This window comes from Pristiophorus japonicus, chromosome 9 (genome assembly GCF_044704955.1).
Source record: "Pristiophorus japonicus isolate sPriJap1 chromosome 9, sPriJap1.hap1, whole genome shotgun sequence".
Classification (NCBI taxonomy): Eukaryota; Metazoa; Chordata; class Chondrichthyes; family Pristiophoridae; genus Pristiophorus; species Pristiophorus japonicus.
The window spans coordinates 69,440,959-69,458,619 of NC_091985.1; the positions used below are offsets into that span (position 1 = coordinate 69,440,959).

Below are 17,661 nucleotides of genomic sequence, written 5' to 3' on the forward strand. Positions count from 1 at the left end.
AGAGGCCCTCCACCACCAACCCGCTTCCCTTGAGAAAATTCCGGGCCTGTAGGTGTCAGCTTGCTTTTTTCTATTTTGACTCTTCTTAATCATTCGTTTCTTTTCTTATTTCCTTCCGTCTGACTCACCAGACACACCCCAACATGGATTTGCCCCAGCAGTCAAATGTGGATTGCTCTGATCATTTATTTCCTTCCCTTTTCTCTTCCACTCCTGAAGGCAGTGATTTGATAGGAGTCAGCACCTGTCCAACACCATGGTAAGTCTACGGCCACACTAGTCTGAAAATGCCCGATCTCGTCTGATCTCTGAAGCCAAGCAGAGTGAGGCCTGGTTAGTACTTGGATGGGAGACCGCCTGGGAATACCAGGTGCAGTAGGCTTTTATCGTGGCGAGTATCCCTGCCTGTCATGTGGGTGACCGGGGTTCAATTCCCCGACAGGGAGGCAGTTGTTTCAAAATGTAGTACACAATTCTTTTATGTTCATTCTGATGTGCCAGCCATCCTGAGGATAGAAACATCTGAACGTTATAGCAGGAGGGTCAAAGATCATTCTAGATCTAATAGGTGAACATAGAAAGCATTTTTATGATATTGTTTTTCTCTATGTTTTAACAAGCTCCTTATTGTCTAATTAATGGCAATCTCAGTGCAGGTTGCGCAAATAAGAAGATTTCATTCAGGAGCCATTCCTTCATAATATCATTTAAAGATATACCATGTTTTTTGATCCAGTATGAATGGTGAAGAGGCAAAATCACACTCCTCACCATTGAGTTTATCCAGCAAGAATCCAGGATAGGATTGATCTCCGATTTTTACAGTTAGCTGATCTCAGCCAGGGTGACAGAAACAACTTTACAATTGGAGGAGGAAAATCAGCCAGTGATCCCGCTCTTGATAACATTTCTGTGACCTCTGCTGGAAATGTGTGCATGTGAGGACAGGGTCAGCTTCGGCTGTGATGGCTCACTGTTGAATAGTCCACCAGCATTCACTGAATGAGGACTACAGGAGCAAGGTATTGCAGGACAACAACTGTACTCCAGCAAGAGGTCAATGCATTGAGAAGAGGAAAAGATGGGCAAAAATTGATGAGAAAAAATGGTAATGGCAAAATGCTAACAGAGCCACCCACCTTGGTTGAGAAGCATTTTCTGTAACAATATTCTTCTTATTCCTGAGAGAAAATGACAGAGACTTGCTGCTTTGCCAGGAGCTCTAACACTTTAATTCAGCTTCTTTCACAATGCCCAACCACAAATAAAGGCCAACAGCAGGGCAGAAAATCAAGCATTTACAGCTATGAACATAATTAAAACCAAGAGAAAAAATAGTCAAAATAAATAAAAGGTATTCATTTCGAAGATTGTACCTGTAGCTGGAAATAAGCAGAAGTTTCCAGTCCTTGTTAAGTCAAGTACTGCCAACATAAAATTAACTGAATGTGACACCAAAAATCACAAAACATGATTTTCTGCCAACAAGCAAATGAGCTACTTCAGATGACGCTTTTCAAAAAGAGAACATTCTTGCCTTGTCTCTTTGCATTGTGACCGAGGGGGGAAACTGCCAGTTCAGGAATGTTAGTGAGGATGAAGAGGCCCCTTGTGCCTCTGACATGCTGTCCACTCGTTTCATTTGCAGACGATCTCACCTCAGCAAAATAAGCTACCATAAATCCTGAGGCTATCACTTGATGCTCTTGCAGCTGTTTCAAGCACAAACTCAGTTTTCTCTTTATCGTGCTGTTCTGGCCTCATTAGAAAAGACGGTGTCAGACTAATTTGGGATTTTTAACTTTAGTCTGTTTCTTTTGATTTAAACAGACAGTATTCCCTTCGGTGGCTTACACATGCTGGATGTCATAGGACTGAAAGGGAAAAAAAAGTGCCCATACAGTACTTTGTTTATTGTGCAGCATTAGCATCTTCTGGAACATAGTTTGAATTGCTATGCTGGTCAGAGAATAGAAAAATTATATCTTCTACTAGATTAATTATCTTTAACAGGGAACAGCAAACTTTGCAAAACATATTGTTCTCTTCTTCAGCAAATAAAGTTGCTGCCAAGTAAAAGTGATTTAAAACCACCAGGCAGCTTGTAACCAACATTGTGCTCACTTATTCAAAGGAGGTGATAGTAGCAATGAGAAGTGATGCGCTATATTGTGACTAGATGCCATTTGTACTCATGGGCCTGTTAGAAATATGCAATGCCAAGTAACTGAACATTTCTGATAAATTCCCATTAGATATTACAGTTGTTCTGGGTTACAACACATGGGGATAGACATTTAACAAACAAGTTTAATTCATTTAAAATAAATAACATTGTTGAAGATGCCACATAAAGGAATCTCTATCCCTTAGTCATACATTTATGCAATATTGGCTGGCTGAATATGCAGAAAGTGTGGTTCAGGGTTGGGGAGTGCGACTCATGCAGAGACTTACAGGAGGCTTGTTCTAATGAGTGGGATTGCTTTTTAGGTATACTGCTGTGACTACCTGCTGCAGGGACCTTCACACCTGTTAGCTCTTTCTCACTGTGTCGCTATAGTTCTATGAACATGTACAGGTGGATTAGTGCCTACCCCTTCTACATCATGCCTGGGCGGGATAGAGGAATGGTGTTGTCGTACTGGCAAACTGTAGGCAGTAGTTCAAGAATGCTGATGAGATTTTGAAAAATTTCACATAATGGGGGCAGAAGTGGAGCGGTAAGTCCTGGCGAGGGGTGGGAGTGGGGGCAGGACTGAGTCTCTGCCGCTGACAGCGGAGCGGAGATGATGTCACGATGCGTGGGAGAGCGTTTGGCATTTTGCAACATCGGTCCACTGGGCCACCAGGGAGGGTTTCAGCCGGGCAAGCGGCTTGGCACCCAAGAGGGGGTGTGAGTCTGCCTGTTGGTGGTCCGGCCGAACTTGAGGGCATATTTGGTCGGCCTATCTGGAAGTCGGCCGGCAAAAAAAAACATGGTAGCTGCTGAAGTGCGCCCTCCCCTTGAAGGGCCACTGCCCTGCCATGGCTCACACACAGAAAACAAAGTGCACCGACAGAAGAAGCTGTCGGGGGCACCACGCGGCAGGTTGATGATTTTTATATCTATATTTCGCGGGATGTGTGAATATGGTGCGGGAGATCAGCGGTGCGCCCTTTGATGAAAGCCTCCGGATGGTCAGCAGCAGCAGGGCAGAAATGGGGACCGCCAGAAAATTCCCCAAGGTGAATTTCGTTGGCGCCGGCCATTGGATCGGAAGTCGGCAGCTGCTCGACTCCACTGCCTGGCCGTCGCTTTCTGGCGGTAACGGGCCTTATCGGGACCCTGAATTTCGGCTCCGATGTCTGTGTGTTTGCTTGTCCTGCTGGTTCACTAAAACATTCACTAAATGTTTTGCCAAAAGGGAAAGAATTGCAGGACTGTGGGGACAGCAATTCTCCCAGTTTCTCGGTCTCCGTCGCATCTGTTCTAACGACACCACCTATCATTCTAGTGCTTCCAATATGTCTTCCTTTTTCCTCAACCAAGGATTCCCCTCCACCGTGGTTCACATGGCCCTCAACCGTGTCCGTTCTATTTCCCGCACTTCTGCTTTCACCCCTTCCCCTCCCTCAGAACCATGACAGGATTCCCTTTGCCCTCACCTTTCACCCCACCAGCCTCCACATTCAATGAATCATCCTCTGCCATTTCCACCACCTCGAGCATGATCCCACCACCAAACACAATGTTCCTTCCCCTCCCCTTTCAGCCTTTCAAAGGAACCGCTCCCTCCGCAACACCCTGGTCCACTCCTCAATCACCCCAACACTCCCACCCCTTCCCACGCCTCCTTCCCGTGCAAGCGCAGGAGATGCAATACCTGCCCTTTTACCTCCTCCCTTCCCATTATCTAGGGCCCCAAACACTCCTTCCAGGGGAAACAGCGATTTACTTGTACTTCTTTCAATTTAGTATTCGCTGCTCATGATGCAGTCTCCTCTGTATTGGGAAGATCAAATGCAGATTGTCTGACCGCATTGCGAAACACCTCCGTTCAGTCTGTAAGCATGACCCCGAGCTTCCGGTTGCCTGCCACTTTAATTTGCCACTCTGATCTCTCCGTCCTTGGCCTCCTGCACTCATCCAGCAGAAGCTCAACATAAGCTCGAGGAACAGCACCTCATATTTCATTTAGGCACTTTACAGCCTTCTGGACTCAACATCGAGTTCAACAATTTCAAACCATAACCTCTGCCCATATTTTTATCCCCATGGCAGCTGTTGATGATTCTGCCATTTCCATTTACACCTGATCTAGACTCATCTTTTGTTTCTTAACTTGCCCCATTACCATCTCCTTTTGCTTGCACCATCAACCCTTTTCTCTCTTAATCTCTTTTGCCTTCCATCCTATAACAGACCTTCCCTTTTGTTCTATCCTCCCCTCCCCCTCTCCCTGCCTCTACACTTGCGTCTCTAACTTTTTCCAGTTCTGACGGAGGGTCATCTCTACAGATGCTGCCTGACCTGCTCATTCTTTTCAGCATTTTCTGTTTTTATATCTTAAGGAATGTTTTAACAGCACAAATTTACTGAAAATCTTCCACAACTTGCAGAAAGAATCATTGCCTTGAACAACAGTAAAGAAAGAAACTGTAAACCCGAAGAGTGGTGGAAAAATGACACCGAGAAATATAGAAGGGAGAAGAGAATGGGACATAAATACATTCAGCAATGGGAAGGGCAGCAAAGGAGAGGCTTAGACGTTTACAGCAGAGAAGGAGGCTATTAGGCCCATTGAGTCTTTGCTGGCTCTTTGCTCGAGCGATCTAATGCTAATCTCACTTCGCTGGTATCTCCTCATAGCTACATATCTCCCACTTGCAAATAGTGATCTAATTTTCCCTTAAAAAATACAATGGTCTCTGCCTCAACCATTCCTGGAGGCAAAGGATTCCGTGCTCTAAAAACCCTCCACATAAAGACATTTCTCCTAACCTCTCTTAACCTCGTTCCTTGCTCTTTTAGTGGCAATTCTAAATTAATGACTCTTTGTCACTGACTCCTGGGAGGGAATAATATTTCCCTATTCACTCTACCAAACCTCTCCAGAATTTTAAAAACTTTCATTAAATCTTTTTTTTTAGCTTTTACTGTTCCAGTGAAAAGAGTACTAATATTTCAAATCTCTCCTCATAACTATAGTATCCCGTCATTGGTATCAACTTGGCGAATCTATACTATACACTCTCCATGGTTTTAATGGCATTCTATGGTGGAGAGCCCAAAACTTCACAAAGTACTTAGTTATGGCCTAATTAATGTTTTGTACAACTGTACTTTCTTGTGTACTGTATGCCCCTATTTATAAAATCAAGAATTCCGGCAGCATACGCTGTGAGTATGCTGTCATCAGCCCTGCAAAATCCGAGGCTTATTATGGCGTTGTCTAACTGTACTTGCAATTTCAGGGAATGATGTATTTGAACCCCTCCATCTTTCTGTTCACCCACACCTTCCAACATTTTTTCATTGGACCAGATTTTGTGGGGGTGATGATGGTGTACTCACAGTGTACGCTGTCGGAAGCCCTCTGAATGGCCTTGCAAGTTCCGGGTTTCTGCATGCGTTGCGCATACGCCAAAACCCGGAACTTGCGATCTGTCAAGGTTTGCCAATGGAATCCCCATAAAGCTTATGATGGATTCCCCTTTCTAATTGGTTGGCCTGGTCCACCTGATCCCAGGGACGCTTCTGAACCACCTGCGTCCCTGAGATCTGTGGGCCTATACACAGGCATACACCTGGAGGCCCAAGGACCAGAAGACTCCGAAGCCCGGAAGCCAGCAGGTACTTTTGTGGGTTTTTTCAGGTCGGAGGCATACTTCAGAGGTATGTCTCCGACCGCAAATTTCGGCCCATTAAGTGTACACATCCACTCTTTGTTTTTCTTCCAAAAATGTGTTACTTCACACCTATACACACTAAATTGCATCTGCCACCTCTTTTCCCATTCTGCTAACGTGCCTATATCTTTCTGAAATGATTTACAACCTTTATCACTGTTTGCCAATCCTCCTACATTTGTGTCAAAGAGATATCCACCAGTTGAGGCGAGGGGGAGGGTGGGTGTGGGTGGAGGAGCGAGGAGGAACAGAGGTACCTCTAGCAGTGGGAGAGGAGGAGATTTGAGGATATCCATCAGTGGGGGCAAAGACCCAGAGAAACATAGCAGTGGGGAAACTAGGGAAATTGAGAAAGTGGGGAAGAGTGGAAACACAGGAATACCCAACAGTAGGAAAGGAGGGAGAAGACACTGAGGTATCCATCAATGAGGGGAGAAGGTGCAGAGAACAGTTGAAGAGGTGGAGGAAAGAAGGAGAGAGGGAGAGATAAAGTGGACAAAGAATGAGAAAGTATAGCATGAAATGTAAATGTTAACAGCTTACAGAAGGATAATTATACTTGTCAATGAGGAGAAAAAATGTGTGAGAGAGTCAAATGGAGAGAGGCCAAGACAGATTGAGAAGACAGAAAACAACTGTGCTAATTACTGTTTAACCTTGACATGCTAACATAGCTAATGTAAAGTGAGATATGAGGCACAAATTAAATTTAAATATAAGGAATTCAATGACAAATAAGACTGTTAGATGAGAATAAATGAGACTTCTGATTGTCCTCACCTGACATCCACATGTGCTCACTGTCTAGCTAGAATCACTAGAATGTGATATGGAGTGCGAATCCTGGCTAATCTTTCCTCTTTCACAGCCCACAGCTTCTTGGGCCACTTGTAGCACACAGCTAAGAACACGCAGCATTGGACGTGGATCAAATCTGGGACCTCTGTCATCTATATGGCTAAGCTCCACACCGAGGAGCAATTATCAACAGAGTCACCTGGGAGCCCCTTTCCTAGTGCTATTAGTATTTAGTTTATCATTTTAGCCCAGCTTGTTATTCCCACCTAGCCTGCATTTACTTCACTTCATTTTTAATTTCACCATATGACTGAAGTTGACCACTGTTTGGCTTATTGTGCAGGCTGATTGGTACATGGGTTTTACCAGGTAAAGTTTCGCTGGGATTTCATCAATAGTTTACGTTGTAATAAATTGCACCGCCCCCCATCCCCCACCCACCCAATTGGGCTTGTGCACTATGTTTGTGTTATCTTCCTTCATATATACAAATTAATTCATTATACACAGCCATTATTTATTGCTATCAAAACTTTGATGAAATTACCAGGCATGCACTTGAGTGACGGCAGTTCTCCTCAGGCTGTGTAGTTGCGTATGAACATGCAAGTTATCAGTCACAGTATTTCCTCTGACGTCAGACAGAGCCATTTATCAATTGTATGACAGTTAGAAGGGTATTACAATGCTGTTTCTTCAGCTGTGGTACAAGGTTATTCATTGTATCATACAGTGGACTTTCAATTATCCGACTGTCTCAGGAGACACAGAATTAGTTTGGATAATTGAGAGTTTGGGTAATTGAAGGGATACGTTTCATTTACTGTACACTATACATGAGATAGAGTCTTAGTTTGGATACCAAGAGCTTGGGTAATGGATATCTGAATATTTGGAAACGTTCTCCATATTATATAAATGAGTCCTATTATTCTATTCAATGTTAACTTCACTAGCCAGGAACATTCAGTAAAATTAAGGGGATGGTTCATTGCAGCAAGAGGTCTTTTAGACAGTGAGCTTTGGCATGAGCACTTCCTTTACAAATCAAATTGTTCAAAATGAATTACAATTTACAGTAGCGTCCTTTTCATTTTTTTCTGTGTGTTTCTATTGATTTTAAACAATATTTTGGACAGTGATTTCTGATGCCACCACTTGGATAACTGATGGGCAGGACTCACTAAACCTAACAGTTCCAAGTTGCTGAACTGAGCAGGTCACTGAAGCACTCTAGCTTTATGACTGCTTGTATGGATGTTAGTTCAGTTCTGTCACTTCACACAATGTCAATCTCTGTTCCCCAAATGATGTTATCAGAATTTAAAAATAAATATTGAAGCAGAATATGTTTAAGTTGATCTGTATCATTTTCAACTGTTTAAACATTTAACAGTTGGGGCTTCAATAAAATGGCATTAAACAACAGAAGCAAATTAATGTCACATGCAATGTCTTTGAGACTGTTACTTCTGTCTGTGGCGCTTGTGTAGATCACCTTTCCAACACTTGTAAAAAGGGCTTCTACCATGCAGTATTGACACCAATGCAATAGCCTCCAAATAAAGAGCAGTTAAATGCATCACCACTATTGACATGAAATAGATGGACAGAGGTTTCTGTCATAGATCTCACTGGGATTGTTCATTGTGTTGCAGCAGTGGAACAAAAACGAGACCAGTATAAAGGCCCAACATTTGGATGACTTTCATTGCTGTTGCAAAAGTGCTGTAGTTGTGGTATAGTGGACTGACATTTTGGCCGGATATGCCAGAGTTGCACCTGTTCTAAAATAGATGCTAAATTCCAGCAGAATTGGCTGATGGCAGAAAATATGTCCACTGTGTGCAAATAACAGGATAACGAGACAAAACCCACCTTTTACACCAGACCGGCACCTGACTTAAGTTAGTCCTGTGGAAGAGAGAGCTAAGTTACCTGCACAACTTGTCAAACCAGGAAGGCTTAGAATGTCCACAACTTAGACTGAAATATCAACCTTGACTGAAGCCATTAGAAAAATCTTTTCTCAGCTGTGCTGTTAAGGGTTCTTCAAGCTGACTTTTGGTAGTTTCAGACAGAGGCATCTTTTGTTTCCCAACTTTCTGAATGTTGTGTGAAATGTATTGGCTTCATCGGTGCTTCACAGAAACATAGAAACATAGAAAATAGGTGCAGGAGTAAGCCATTCGGCCCTTCGAGCCTGCACTGCCATTCAATGAGTTCATGGCTGAACATGTAACTTCAGTACCCCATTCCTGCTTTCTCGCCATACCCCTTGATCCCCCTAAGTAGTAAGGACTACATCTAACTCCTTTTTGAATATATTTAGTGAATTGGCCTCAACAACTTACTGTGGTAGAGAATTCCACAGGTTCACCACTCTCTGGGTGAAGACGTTTCTCCTCATCTCGGTCCTAAAAGGCTTAGCCCTTATCCTTAGACTGTGACCCCTGGTTCTGGACTTCCCCAACATTGGGAACATTCTTCTTGCATCTACCCTGTCTAAACCCGTGAGAATTTTAAACGTTTCTATGAGATCCCCTCTCATTCGTCTGAACTCCAGTGAATACAAGCCCAGTTGATCCAGTCTTTCTTGATAGGTCAGTCCCGCCATCCCGGGAATCAGTCTGGTGAACCTTCACTGCACTCCCTCAATAGCAAGAACGTCCTTCCTCAAGTTAGGAGACCAAAACTGTATACAATACTCCAGGTGTGGCCTCACCAAGGCCCTGTACAACTGTAGTAACACCTCCCTGCCCCTGTACTCAAATCCCCTCACTATGAAGGCCAACATGCCATTTGCTTTCTTAACCGCCTGCTGTACCTGCATGCCAACCTTCAATGACTGATGTACCATGACACCCAGGTCTCGTTGCACCTCCCCTTTTCCTAATCTGTCACCATTCAGATAATAGTCTGTCTCTGTTTTTACCACCAAAGTGGATAACCTCATATTTATCCACATTATACTTCATTTGCCATGCATTTGCCCACTCACCTAACCTATCCTAGTCACTCTGCAGCCTCATAGCATCCTCCTCGCAGCTCACACTGCCACCCAACTTAGTGTCATCCGCAAATTTGGAGATACTACATTTAATCCCCTCATCTAAATCATTAATGTACAATGTAAACAGCTGGAGCCCCAGCACAGAACCTTGCGGTATCCCACTAGTCACTGCCTGCCATTCTGAAAAGTCCCCATTTACTCCTACTCTTTGCTTCCTGTCTGCCAACCAGCTCTCAATCCACGTCAGCACACTACCCCCAATCCCATGTGCTTTAACTTTGCACATTAATCTCTTGTGTGGGACCTTGTCGAAAGCCTTCTGAAAGTCCAAATACACCACATCAACTGGTTTGCCTTGTCCACTCTACTGGAAACATCCTCAAAAAATTTCAGAAGATTTATCAAGCCTGATTTCCTTTTCACAAATCCATGCTAACTTGGACCTATCATGTCACCTCTTTCCAAATGCGCTGCTATGGCATCCTTAATAATTGATTCCATCATTTTACCCACTACCGATGTTAGGCTGACCGGTCTATAATTCCCTATTTTCTCTCTCCCTCCTTTTTTAAAAAGTGGGGTTACATTGGCTACCCTCCATTCCATAGGAACTAATCCAGAATCTATGGAATGTTGGAAAATGACTGTCAATGCATCCGCTATTTCCAAGGCCACCTCCTTAAGTACTCTGGGATGCAGACCATCAGGCCCTGGGGATTTATCGGCCTTCAATCCCATCAATTTCCCCAACACAATTTCCCACTTAATAAGGATTTCCCTCAGTTCCTCCTTCTTACTAGACCCTCTGACCCCTTTTATATCCGGAAGGTTGTTTGTGTTCTCCTTAGTGAATACCGAACCAAATTACTTGTTCAATTGGTCTGCCATTTCTTTGTTCCCAGTTATGACTTCCCCTGATTCTGACTGCAGGGGACCTACGTTTGTCTTTACTAACCTTTTTCTCTTTACATGTCTATAGAAGTTTTTGCAGTCCATTTTAATGTTCCCTGCAAGCTTCCTCTCATACTCTATTTCCCCTGCCCTAATCAAACCCTTTGTCTTCCTCTGCTGGGTTCTAAATTTCTCCCAGTCCCCGGGTTCACTGCTATTTCTGGCCAATTTGTAAGCCATTTCCTTGGCTTTAATACTATCCCTGATTTCCCTTGATAGCCACGGTTGAGCCACCTTCCCTTTTTTATTTTTACACCAGACAGGGATGTACAATTGTTGTAGTTCATCCATGCGGTCTCTAAATGTCTGCCATTGCCCATCCACTGTCAACCCCTTAAGCATCATTCGCCAATCTATCCTAGCCAATTCACGCCTCATACCTTCAAAGTTACCCTTCTTTACGTTCTGGACCATGGTCTCTGAATTAACTGTTTCATTCTCCATCCTAATGTAGAATTCCACCATATTATGGTCACTCTTCCCCAAGGGGCCTCGCACAACGAGATTGCTAATTAATCCTCTCTCATTACACAACACCCAGTCTAAGATGGCCTCCCCCCTAGTTGGTTCCTCGACATATTGGTCTAGAAAACCATCCCTTATGCACTCCAGGAAATCCTCCTCCACCGTATTGTTTCCAGTTTGGTTAGCCCAATCTATATGCATATTAATGTCACCCATAATAACTGCTGCACCTTTATTGCATGCACCCCTAATTTCCTGTTTGATGCCCTCCCCAACATCACTTCTACTGTTTGGAGGTCTGTACACAACTCCCACTAGCGTTTTCTGCCCCTTGGTATTCCGTAGCTCCACCCATACCGATTCCACACCATCCAAGCTAATGTCTTTCCTTACAATTGCATTAATTTCCTCTTTAACCAGCAATGCCACCCCGTCTCCTTTTCCTTTCTGCCTATCCTTCCTAAATGGTGATTACCCTTGGATGTTATTCCATTGAGATTCATTGAGTTCAGAAAGCAAGGTGCCTGCATTTAAACAGCTCTATATAATGTCTTTTGGTTCCTCCATTAGGATTGTAGGGATTTACAAATGGACCTTTTCTCCCTATAACTAAACATCTAGCCTAGTGAAAGCATTGATATTAATTGTATAACATTAAATGAAATGGAGACTAGAACAGACCCTTTGCTTAAGAATTCATAGCAACACATTGCTATTAAGAACTAGTTGATTTATTAGCAAAGGTTTAACAATCACACTACACATTACAGTTCATCCACCTGGCTCACAACCACTTGCCTCATCATGGATTCCCTGAACCCAACTGGCTGGGGTTTTATTGAGTCTTGTGAACATCGTGTGACTGGCTAAGCTCCTCCCAACACAACAGCTCTACAAACCTGTGAGCATACTCACCGGTGCATCCATTACATCGTGCACTTAAAAATGTAGACAATATTATATTACAACAAGCTCTTTTATGGTTCGAGTCCTAGCTAACCTGGCCAAGAATGGAAGTTACTGCAACAAAATCACTTGACATTTCAATATGTTTAAAAAAAAATTACATTCCATCTGCATCATGGAACAAAGTTACAAAAAATAGGCAGATTGGATATTAAAATTCATGGTCATAGAATCTGGCGCAACTAGAATTTTCTTTAAAAGCTAAATTAAAAAGAAATAAAAAGAAATAAAAAACCTTAGGATGCACAGCTGGTTGTTCAGCAATTGAAACAGAAAGATGAATGATACCTGAAGTTATGGTGCGAGACTGGCAGAACCCGTGCAGTTTATCAGGGCCATTGTATCTACAACCATTTCAATACTTTCCACTGCAGTTCTGTCGTCTCTGCATTTTCATTTAGTAAATGTGAAAAATTGTCTTCGTTGACCATTTTTATTTTCTTCAAAGCTCACCTTGGGTAGTCTTCTGCCTCCCAACTTGACTGCTCTGATATCAGCATCTCACCTTTAACCTCACTGCTGAAGCAGCTTTGTCTTCATGCCTCTGACTTACCTGTTCAGTGGCACTCACCTACCTGGCTGAAGGTTATAGAGGGAGAATGGATGCCTTGTGAATTCCATTGAGATTCATTGAGTTCAGAAAGCAAGGTGCCTGCATTTAAACAGCTCTATATAATGTGTTTTGGTTCCTCCATGAGGATTGTAGGGATTTACAAATGGGCCTTTTCTCCCTATAACTAAACATCTAGCCTAGTGAAAGCATTGACATTAATTGTATAACATTAAATGAAATGGAGACTAGAACAGACCGGAACAGTCTGGAAATATACATCAAATCTGTCACTATCTGAAAGAGAAAAGACAGATTAATTCTTCAGGTGAAGACTCTTTATCAAATCCGACCCTGCTCACCCAGAACATTAACCCCTTTTACTCTTTCAGATCTGTTCTGCATTTTCAACATTTTCTATTTTTACTTCAAATTTCCAGCATTCTCAGCTTTTTGCTTTATCTCGAAAATGAAATGATGGGGACGTACGGTGTGTCAGTGATAAAGAATGAGCAGTTTTGCAGTGCAGTGTTTCTAACAGTGTAGATTTTGAAAGCTCCAGTATATAATCATCACTGGATCAGGGTGAGATCAATATTGAGATCAATATTGAGATCAATATTGAGATCAATTGACTAAATTGCATTGTAAAGCCCCCAGTGTGCTTATGTAAGAATGTTGCATTGGTCTATTAAATGTTGCTATGTGTAGAGCCATGAGGCTGTCTGCACTACTGCCATTAATATCTGTGAGAAACCATAGCAGTTGTTCATATTGCATCCATGGAACCTGTTGTATGTTATTTATTCATTATTATTAAATTCAAAAGCAAACATGAACAAATAACAATAAGAATAGGATCATATGCATTTTGGGAGTTTTAACCACTTGCCAAAATGATCGCTAATGTAGTTACAAATAAAAAGATATGGTCATTTTACTCAAGATCCAAAAATGAAAGAATTGGTCTCTCTAACTACCAGTTTCTTCTCCAGGCTGGTTATCTAAAAGAATGTAATCATCATAACCTTTAAAAAAAATGTTTTGAATATGAACAGTGATATACATGGTTCGGTACCCAACTGTGGTGTTTGGGTATGTTCTTCAAATATTTCTGAGTAGCATAACATTCAAAGAGGAGTAGATGTGTGGGCCAAGGTCTTGTGGAAATAAAGAAGGAGGCTCCCCACCTTGAGTGAATTCTAGGGCCTGGATTTTCATGGGAGAACGTGTTTCCCACAGGCCCTGCCAACTTTAATGGCAGGACCTGATTTGCATCTGAAGCCTGTTTCCTACCTGCAGCCAGCCAGATGGGGAGAAGATCAGGGACATCATGGGACCGGGGGGGGGGGGGCGCGTAGGGGGGTGGTAAAGATCGGGGGGTGCCATGGGACTGGGGAGGGGGGGGAAGATTGGGGATGTTATGGGACTGGGGAGGGGGGGGAAAGTTCGGGGACGTTGTGGGATTGGGGAGGGGCGGTGGGGGGGAAGATCAGAGACACTGTGGGACTGGAGGGTGGGAGGGGGAGATCAGGGACGGCGTGGGACTGGAGGGGAGGGAGATCAGGGATGCCATGGGATGGGGGAGTGGGGGGGATGATCGGGGACGGCGTGGGACTAGGGAGGGGGTGAAAAATCGGGGACACTAGTGGGGGGGAAAGATTGGGGACGGCGTGGGATTGGGGTGGGGGGGGGAAATCGGGGACGCTGTGGGACTGGGGAGATGGCGGAGGTGGGGGGGTTGGGGAGAAGAACAGATCAGGAATGTTGTGGGACCAGGGTGGAGGGAGGGAAGATCATTGAAGGCGATCTTGAGGGGGTCTCCAATCAGGGCTAGGCAGGGATCCTGGATCCAGGCGATAGGTGTAAAGGCACTTACCTCCTGATTGCACCAGTCCTCGCCTTGCTGTAACTGCAGGATTTTGCTAAGTGTGCAAAACCCATCCGGATAGAGTTAAAAACAAAATGGAGGTAAAAAAGAGGCTTCCAGCCTCATTAGAATATTTAAATTGATGTCCCGCCTCCTGGCAGTGGGCTGGTTGCCCGTCACCCCTGTGAAAATGTTCATTGTAATAAGCAGGTTAAAATAGATATCATGGGGCAAGGATTCCTCTGGTAACTAAATGTAGCAATCTCATAAAAAATGGAAGATTCCTCTGCTTTGTCTTCTCAAAAAATCATAAATATCTCTTAAATGTGTTTAGATTCTGCTAGAAATAGCAAGCAGGGAGAATCTTTACAAATGCATTTACAGCACATAGTGGTCAAAGGAATTCTTAGTCCACGAACGATGAATTTAATTTCTGGTACAAAAGGCCTTGAATTACAGCATTTCAGATCGGTTCACAAAGACTCCAATTTGTCCCAAATCTGACAACTTTTTGTTGGGAGCATCTCTGATGCCTCATTGGTAAATGTATTGCCCGTCATGTAACTAAATCATAAACTAATTAAAGATTTGGAAGTTAAGAGCAAAAAGGGAAGTCTGGCTGAACCCTTTTACCCACAATGTAATAGTTTCAGAATAAATTACCAGGGAAAATCATTAATACAGAGAATATAAATAGGTTCAAGAGACAATTGGATGCATTTTTGGAAAGACATGGGTTTAAGGGATATCATGAGAGGGGCAGATGAGGTTGGTCTATGAAAAGGGGATTAGTTTGTTCAATCTACTGGCTTTTACATATTCCGAAGCATTTTTATGTTATTACATTCATACAAATCCTTGGTCTGTGCCAAAGCTAGCTGTAGTGGTGGTACAATTTGCCATGATGCTCCTTGGAATAAGGAGGGCAAATTCAGCTTAGTCACGATCCCTGAATGGGATCAAATGACCCTCCTGGAATGTTTGCATGTATGGACATTAAGGAAGAACAGGATCAGGCTCAGTTGCGATGTCCCCCGTCCCCCTCAAAGAATGAGTAGCCTGGTAACACATGGGGGGGGCAGATTTTAACCCCCCCATGATGAGCAGGAGAGGATTGAGGTGGGGGTTAAATTGGTAAAAATGAAAATCCCAACCTCAACCTGTCATGACTGCGCCTCCTTATGGTTTAACTGCAGCGGGTTTCGGGGTCCTCCGAGTAACCCACCCTGAAGAGGCGGGTTCATAATAATAATGATTAAAGGAGGCTCCGTTCCTCAGATTTAGGGAGCCATTCGAATTTAAGGGCTGCGGGCTGAGTTTCCCATGGCCCGGGAAACCCGGCAGCTGAAGGGAGGCAGGAGCTCCAGCAGATAAGTGCTTTTACAGCACTGCTTGTGGGCCAGGAGGAGCCGTAGTGCTTCCCCCCGGCCCATCAAGCCTATCTTCTACAGCGATTTCTCCCCCCTGCGATCTCTCCCTCCTTACTCACTGCTGTGCTCTGAGGCCTCCCCCACCCCCTCCCCCCACTATGCCTGGATCTTCTCCGATTGCCCTGAACCGTCCCTTGCTGCTGCCTTCTACCGCAGTTTTTCCTGCCCGGCAGCTTTATGCTGGCCGGCTGTTCGGCAAGAAATGAGTAAAAAATATGCTAATGAGGTCCTGCCATTAGAATCGACAGGACCTCCACGTTCCTGGCATTTCCAGCTTTTCTAAGCCGCAAACATGCACCTCCCAATCCCTCCCCGCTGCCCCATAAATATCGCTCCAAACTGATCAATAAATGACTACATGGTTAGGTACCTGAGGACAACTTGTGCTTGTGAAATTATATCTTTGCATGAGTCTTCAAGAGAGGACGGGAGAAAAGTGGATTTTTGGTAAAAATGATTGTTTTTGCTGCGTTACTGTTTTTAGGCCTAAATTTCAGCCTTTATGTCTGCGCGGTAAAGTTGGCGTTGCACGAGGATTCGCGGCGCACACCGCGAGTTTCGGCAACTTTAGTCCAAGGCCGGTAGCGCTGCGAGAGAGGCCTTGGGAGGGGGGAAAAACAAAAACAAAAAAGTTGCAAAGAACATTCAAAAAACATTCACAAAACATTCACAAAACCCTTACCTATTAAATGGCTGAAAAATAATTTAAAAATAAAAACTTTAACTTACCTTTTTTGCAGATCTTCATACTTACCGCTGGTGGCAGGGCTGCACCGACAGATTTGACCCTGTCGGTATTCTGGGTGTGGCGGAGAGTGCCGAAATTACCACGGTATCGCAATCCGCGGCGTTGCACGTCATTTCACGTTGGCACACCTCTCCCCGGCAGCACTTGAAAGTGCCACCGCAAAGAGGTGCCCGAAGATCCCGACAACCAGGTTTTCACCACAGAGGGTCAAATCGTGGCGAAAACCTGCTTGCAAAGCTGGTGAACATCTAAGCCAAAAGCATTGTGTTTTGTTTGATTATGCCCCTGTGAAGCGCCTTGGTATGCGTTTACAACGTTAACAGCGCTGTATAAATGCAAGTTGTTGATATGTTGCAGCATACATCACTTTTAGAAAGCAGTAAATACAGATGATGAAACACAAACTGATAAATTCACTAATATTGTGTGCCCAGTGGGAAGCCACAATTGAAGGAAGAATGGGTGGGAGAATCAGTGCTATACTGTCCAACCCATGCTCTCCCTGAGTGTGACTCTCTGCTGGGAGCACAGGATCAGTAAATTTACCCCTAAACTTTCCCTGTGTGAACGTGCCTCACCAATTGCTGTACCCTGTCATCTGATGGCTTTGGCTTTCTCAGCTGGAGTTTCAGTTTCAGTTTGGAATGTTATTATCAAAGATTTTCTTTTAAGAACTTTTTTTTAACCTTTTTTTTAACATTTTGTAAAGGGGAAGTATTGCCCAATAAATATTAAACCTGTCCCTTTCTGAACTTTCAGCTTCAGCTTCATCTCAGTGCATCGGCAGGTGATAGTGTTTATTCTCTGCAGCCCAAGCACTCACTCAAGTTGCCACTGGAGCTTTCAACAATCGCCATGAGACAAGCTGATGATAAGCCATAGTTGTTTCGCAGAATAATATCATACCATAAAACTAGGCCTGTCCAGTGACTGTGGAGCAGCAACCATCAAAGCAAATATAATGTGAAATATACACAA

General features: G+C 43.7%; 1 pseudogene; it reads left to right on the forward strand.

The window, feature by feature from the left end:
- The first annotated feature begins 263 nt into the window (after positions 1–263).
- LOC139274221 (5S ribosomal RNA) lies at positions 264–382 on the forward strand (annotated as a pseudogene).
- The last annotated feature ends 17,279 nt before the right edge of the window (positions 383–17,661 follow it).